Consider the following 6921-nt stretch of genomic DNA (forward strand, 5'->3'; position numbering starts at 1 on the left):
CGATCACTGCCAGATTGGCACATATGACTCATCTCGCGAGCTTGTGAGGTTTGAGCCTGCCTTGGGCGTGGGTTAAAATAGTACACTGACACTAGGGATACCGTCAAGCAGGTCCAGTATCCCTCTAGCAACCATTATCTTTGTCTTCTCCTATGGGCTGTTTGCTCGGTCGCCTCCCGGGGTTAGTTTGCCTGCGGGATTCTTGTTCATGGCGAAATGTGCCTGGTAGTGTCGGGATCGTCAGTCGTTCCTTAGTGCCGACGAACCAAATTGGTCATCGACTGAGTTCTAACCTATTAGGGTGACATTAGTGAAGTGAGGTCGGTCAAGGTCTTGGGGGGTAAGCTACTGATTTCTCAACTCAGCCACATTTTGTTGCATCGCTCATGCAACCATGGCTATGATCATCTCCACCAATTGGCCATTCTCGAGATTTGACATCCTTGCCCCTAGTTGGTTCGCGGCCTACTAAATCAGCGACACTAGTGATCAACGCCCGGCGACGTCTTGATGCACCTCCTAGAAGGTGGTCTCCACGTTGTCGTGGTTTTCGGTGGTGGTCTTTGATCTGGTTCAAACTATCATGGGCCTTGAGTGATCGGGTCACTGGGGTTTGTTTGCTAAAAATTCTGAAATTTGGCAGAGGCCCTTCTTCTAGCGCCAAAATGTTGATACAAGATTTGCACCAACTAGAGTGATCCGATTAACCTTGGCGGAATCAAAACGGATGTGTGCGTGAGTACGGGTAACCAGCAATGTAATGAATTGGAAACAATAAAGTATATAACACAGAGAGTTTTTAAAGTGGTTCGGCGAGTTATACTTTTGACCCTACATCCACTGTTCTTTGTATTTGCTATGAGAGTTTACAATAATAATCCTAAAACAATTTGCTAACCCCTTTCTCATCGTTGGAGGGGATTTATATACAGATTTTGTATAAAAGAAAGAGCGAAAATAAAGGTATTACAATTAAGATTGAAATGCAACTCTGATATTCTCGCGATTGAGCACTAAGATTTTGCCAAGATTGTTGTTGATCTGATCCCTTTCGAGATATCCGGGATCTGAAGTTATATGTGAGCTGGTTGAACAACTGTAAGGATTGGTCGCGACTAGTTTGTGCTAGGTCGAGCTACAACTCGACGAGCTTATGCTAGGTCGGACAATCGATTAAGTCGAACTGATTCTGGATCAAGCTATAACCTCGCAATTCTTCGAGCTCGATGGAAAAATCACACACAGCAATTTTAATTCTAATTACAAATTCAAGAATCCAATTATAAAAGTCACTAACTCTTAAACATTCTAGATAGTAGTGGAAACCAACAAGTAAACTATCACACATAAATAATGTAAATAGTGGAGAGAAAATACAAGCACGATTTAATCTGGTTCACCCGAAATCCATGTTACTACCAATAAAGTCAATATTATTGAAATATCTTCTCACCTCTCTCGTTACAATGAATGTATTTATCTATGATTATATCACTCATACAAGAGAAAAATATGTTTTTAAATTAGGTTTAATAAAAAAAAAACCTAATATTATTAGGATCGTTTTTCCTAAGCCTAAATCATATTAGGAGTTCTATTATTTAGAGAAATTCTACCTCTTTATGGGATAGGCCCAAACCGCTCAAGGTTTTTTTTTTTTTTTTTTCTTTTAAGTTATTAATTATTTGCGTATGTGGTTCAATTTCATTTTCCTATTGATGACAAAGGTTGTCTAACTAATTTTGCTGATACAAAATCCTGAATGGACAAATTTTTTAATGAAACGAAAGAAATAATATAATTTGGCTTTTCACCAATAAACAAACGATCCAAAATCAACGCTCAAATATGACACATTATACATCATTATAGATTGAATTTTTATTTTGGGTTGGCTAGCTACATTATATGAAGAATATAGGTATAAAAAATTGTTAAAATATTAAAATCTAGTACAATTATACGATTCCTCGTAAACAAATTTTAAACAACATATTACCATACAATAACATCAACCACTATGTATCATCTTTTATGAAGAACAATCCTATTACTGTATATAGATGAGCAGCTTTAACTATTGTGTACAAATGAAATACGATCTATTGAAAGAGATATACTCCACCTTGATTCGTTGCATGAATCGCGTAGAGTTTCATTGTCACTTCTTTTTAGAGAGGTCAATGCTTCCACAATCGTTGTAGAAAATAAAAACAAGATAACAAAAACAAATGTTCAAGTTAGTAGGTTGTACGGCGTCTTGCGTGTACAGATGTGGAAACCCACTGGTGATAAGTACGGTTTAGTTTAAAGAAATGTAAGGTTGAATATGACTTGATGATTTATATAGACGTTATTTGTTGTACATGACTCAACGCGGTTAAAGCTGTGAATCCAATTAATGCTTTGGAAAACATTAAATTTAATACAAGTTGATGAACAGTTCCTTTAGAGAAAGTGTTGATAAAGTTAAAAAAGTTTCCAAGTTTTTCACCTGCAGCTTGATTCTTGATGAATGAAATTCGTCTTTATAATACATATAGTGCATCCCGATTGACATCAAGATATGTATTTCTCAGCAGCTACATGTTTAAAAATATTATCTGTGTTCTAAGAATACTGAGAAACAATTTTGGGACATCTCGATTTCCAAATTATTGTGTAGATCTCTTAGACGATCAAATTCGTGTCACTTGTCCTTACAGATGACTTCACTCGTAAACTCATTAGTATTAAGCATGAGTGTTCAAGCTTAATATAGGAAGACCTGATTCAGATTCAGATTACAAGAGATTATGCATGTAATCTATCTCATAACAACCACTCCCAACCACTATCAAAAAGAGTGTATAAAAGGGAGACATCACCTTTGTCTTGAGGGAGAGATTATTCACACAAAAATAGGAAACTCACTTAGAAAGAGTTGAATCTCATTTTTATGTGTTTTTCCCTAAAAGCATTATGTGTGTAAAGCAAATATAAAAGCAATAATATATCAGGGAACATAGACTTGATTTTAATTGGCTGAACCACTTTAAAAATCATCTCGGTTCTCTTATCACCTCTTTACTAATCTATTTTTTAGCTGGTTATTTTAAATTACACATACATCCTATTCAGTAGCAGAAGGTTGATTAGGCACATCTGGTTGTTACTTAACAACAAAAATAATTGATTGTGTAAACTAAACAGTACACATGAACTTCTCCTTTACGGCTAAACAGGTAATCCACCATATTTAAATTCCAATTAAACTAAGTCTTAGTACTTCGTATATTCGCAGAAGTTGTGATTAAAGTTTCAGATTGATCTTCAACTCATCTAAATATTTCGTTTATCTACTCCTGCACCAATTATACAAGTATTCATAATCATAATTAAAACATAAATGACAATATTAATTAATCTTAATGATCATGTACCTCCACTAACTACAATGCGCGCGTTTTTCATGCCATTTCATGGATTTAACAAGTCAGATATTTGTTTGGGCGGCCGGTGGAGGAAATTTTTTGTATTATTATATAAATATTTATATATATTTGATTAAGTCAGCAAATTGAAATGAACGAACGAGGTTAAGTTGGTAATGAATTGACATAATCAAATGAATAAAGTGTAGTAAGTACAGCTGATGTGATAGACCGTACAAGTACAACAAAGACTAATTTCATCTTTTGGAAGACACTACGGGCCCTCACCTGTATCGGTTGAATCAACTTTATGTTTAATTTTTTAATTTTGAATGTCAAATTGTTAATGTTGGACAGTTGGCCTACAATTGACAACCCTACTGCATCAACCTCTTATATTAGGGTTGAATTTCCTTCTTTCATGGCAGAAAGAAATTTGCTTCTTTGACTTTTGAAATATCTATTACCTTTTTTTTATTTCTTGGTTTCATTTTTATTATAAATCCCATATAAACCATATATTGAAAATTTATATTTGTATTTGTGATAGGTACCTCTTACATGAAGTCATTTCCCCATCGTGAATATTTTTATCTGAATTTTCTTGTTTGACTTTTTCTAATCTATTCTTTGAGACTCCCACATGGCCACTTTTCTTTATTTTTCCTTTTTTAATGAGATTCCCACATGGTCACTTCTCTTTATTTTATTTATTTTTCTGTTCTTTCCACGTAACTTCCACATGAAGGCACATTAGTTTGCTTTGTATTTCCTTCGGTTTCTCTCTCTTCTCATCATTTGACTTTCAGATAAATTAATTCGCAGAATCGATCACATTTGCTTCCCGTCCCTTCATACATGTCTTTTATTTTCATTTGATAGTAATAAAAAAGTTTTAGCATATATTGGTTCATCAATCCCTCTCTAATATACATTTGACAATTTCTGGCCATAGAATATGTATACAGCATTCTGTCCAAAAAAAATTGACATAGATATAGATGTTTATATTGGTTCATCAATCCCTCTCTATGGTGTATTTGAATCCAATGAAAAGATTTAATCAACAATCGCACATGATCTAATTCTATAATCAAGGGTTCTGACAGACTCCAAAACTTATAGTAACAGGCCTTAATCCTTACGTTTGGGGCCTTTCCAACGTGATAAAATAACTCCATGTTAGTTTGCACCAGTAGTTAATCTTCATTAATAAATACGGATTTGTTTAGGTATATACCTAAATTCCATTGACTTCTTCAGCTGGAATGACGTACAAAAGTTTAGTTTTTTGTTGAAAATGAAATAAAATTTGCATATAACTGATTATATATGTGTTTGGCACTCCAGGTGTATTTTCCAGTGTGGAGGAATAAATATTTTGTTGGACACTCCCACCCGCAACAATGCTGCTCTTCTAGGCTTATTATAAAGCAGTGATAGGTTGTAAACACACGCACAAACTCCTCCAAACAAACGCCAACAAGCAGTCACCACTCACCACTACGCTTAGTCCTGTAATCTGTGAGTTGACGACTACAGCGCAAACTAGAATTAGGTAACTACAACACCATCATGTTTCCCCTCTTTTGTTTAGTTGACCCACAACAGTTCCGGTTCATGTTTAACTTGATCATTTCATTACGTATCCCCCCTTTTTAAATGTAAGATCTAAAGAGAAATTAAACAGTTCTTTTTTCTTTTTTCAGAGGTTAAAAATTAGGAAATAATAAAAAAAAAAAACACTATCCGAAATTAATTATACTTACGCCCATTTATCTGATTAATTGAAAACTTGTAGAATTCTTTTCGACCTCAACGTTCTTTTGCACGTCATTTGTGGCATTTGAATGGAATATTCTTTAGTAAATTTATTTGAAATCAATAATATTTGAACCATATGTCCTCGATGGAGTCCACTAACTCCAGAATTCGTGTAGAAAGTAAACGAAAAAGTGTTATAGACAATATTATAATCTTGAACTAATTTATCTCTAAGGAAATAAAGGCTGTTGGAATACTACTTGTTTATATATATATGTATGTGTGTGTGTGTGTGTGTCCTCGATTATTTATATATTTTTTTTCATACACCAATCCCGCGCATTTTATCATGTGCTGGGTATCTCGCGAGTTCTCTATAAATAGCAGCGTTTCCATCCCCAATACATAACACAAAACATACCGTTGTTTGCTTTTATTGTTTCCATCACTCTCTTTTCTAGTAACTATTTCTTATTTTTTCTTCCCACATAAAAATAAGAAAAAATGCCTCAGAGTGAAGGTTCCTTTGGAAGCTCCATGCATGGAGTAACCGGCAGAGAACAAACCTTTGCCTCGGATACTTTAAACAACAAATACTAAAAAAAGTTCCTGACTAATAAAAGTTCTTTTTATTATTCATAATTTTCTATCTTGTGAAGGTCCATATTTAAAAAAAAAAAAAATTAATTTCTAAATTATATATACCTAAGTCAATTCTATATGATCATAGAATTGATAAGATTTCGTATTAAAATACACAAACTAACTTGAAAATAGAATTTGGCAAACTCATTTCAAACATTTTCTACTAGAATGAGTTATATATATATAATTTAGTTATGGCCTTTAAAGCACATTTTAGGTCTAACTTCAAATTTAGAATTGCAATAAATTTAAGACAAATAAATAGTGCTTTCATTCTTTATCAACATTTGTTTATCTCGCATACTTGAAACAATTAGAAAAATACGAACCAAACAAGTAAATACACCAAGTAAAGAGAAGAAAATACGTGCAATCTACCATAATTTACTAATTAACAGACTACGTTCAGCAAAGTTAATATTATTAAAATAATATCTAATCTCTCTCATTATAATGAATGTTATTTGCCTATGATTTACTATCTCACTCATACAGTAAAATAATAAGTTATTATACTAAGTTTAAAAGTAAATCTTGGTATTATAAGGATTATTTTCCTAAGCTCAACTCAATTAAGAATTAATTACTTAGAGAAATCCTACAACGACTCTTCAACGCGTCTGTGTGGCCTGTTATTATTGAAATGGACGACAACTCCAACAATACCTATTACAAAAATATCAAAAACTTAAAAATAATAATCATATAAAATTATTTCTCATTCATTTGTGCGTCGTTGTGTTTAGAATTAACCGTCCTTGAAAGATTCTTTCCCTTTTGATTAATTTTTGGCAATAGGCTTCACCATATGAGTACAGGGTCGTTCTTGAAGATTGAGTCGTGATTTGTGAAATGAAGAACTAATTTTATATTAATCACCATCAAAAAGATTGACGCACCTGTCTGGTCAATCTTATCTCTAACATCTAACTACAAAGTTTTAATTGTAAGTTGTTGGGCAAATATTTTGAAACTTTGTCTCTAATCTCACGTGGTTGTTAATTAGTATTATTATTACTAATTATATCTTCATCTTTCACATGGCCAAGTTGCAAATTCTGATTGATCTCTCACATACCTAAGATTTGCATGCATTTTT

This window comes from Pistacia vera, unplaced genomic scaffold, assembly GCF_008641045.1.
Source record: "Pistacia vera cultivar Batoury unplaced genomic scaffold, PisVer_v2 Contig1144, whole genome shotgun sequence".
NCBI classification, from domain to species: domain Eukaryota; kingdom Viridiplantae; phylum Streptophyta; class Magnoliopsida; order Sapindales; family Anacardiaceae; genus Pistacia; species Pistacia vera.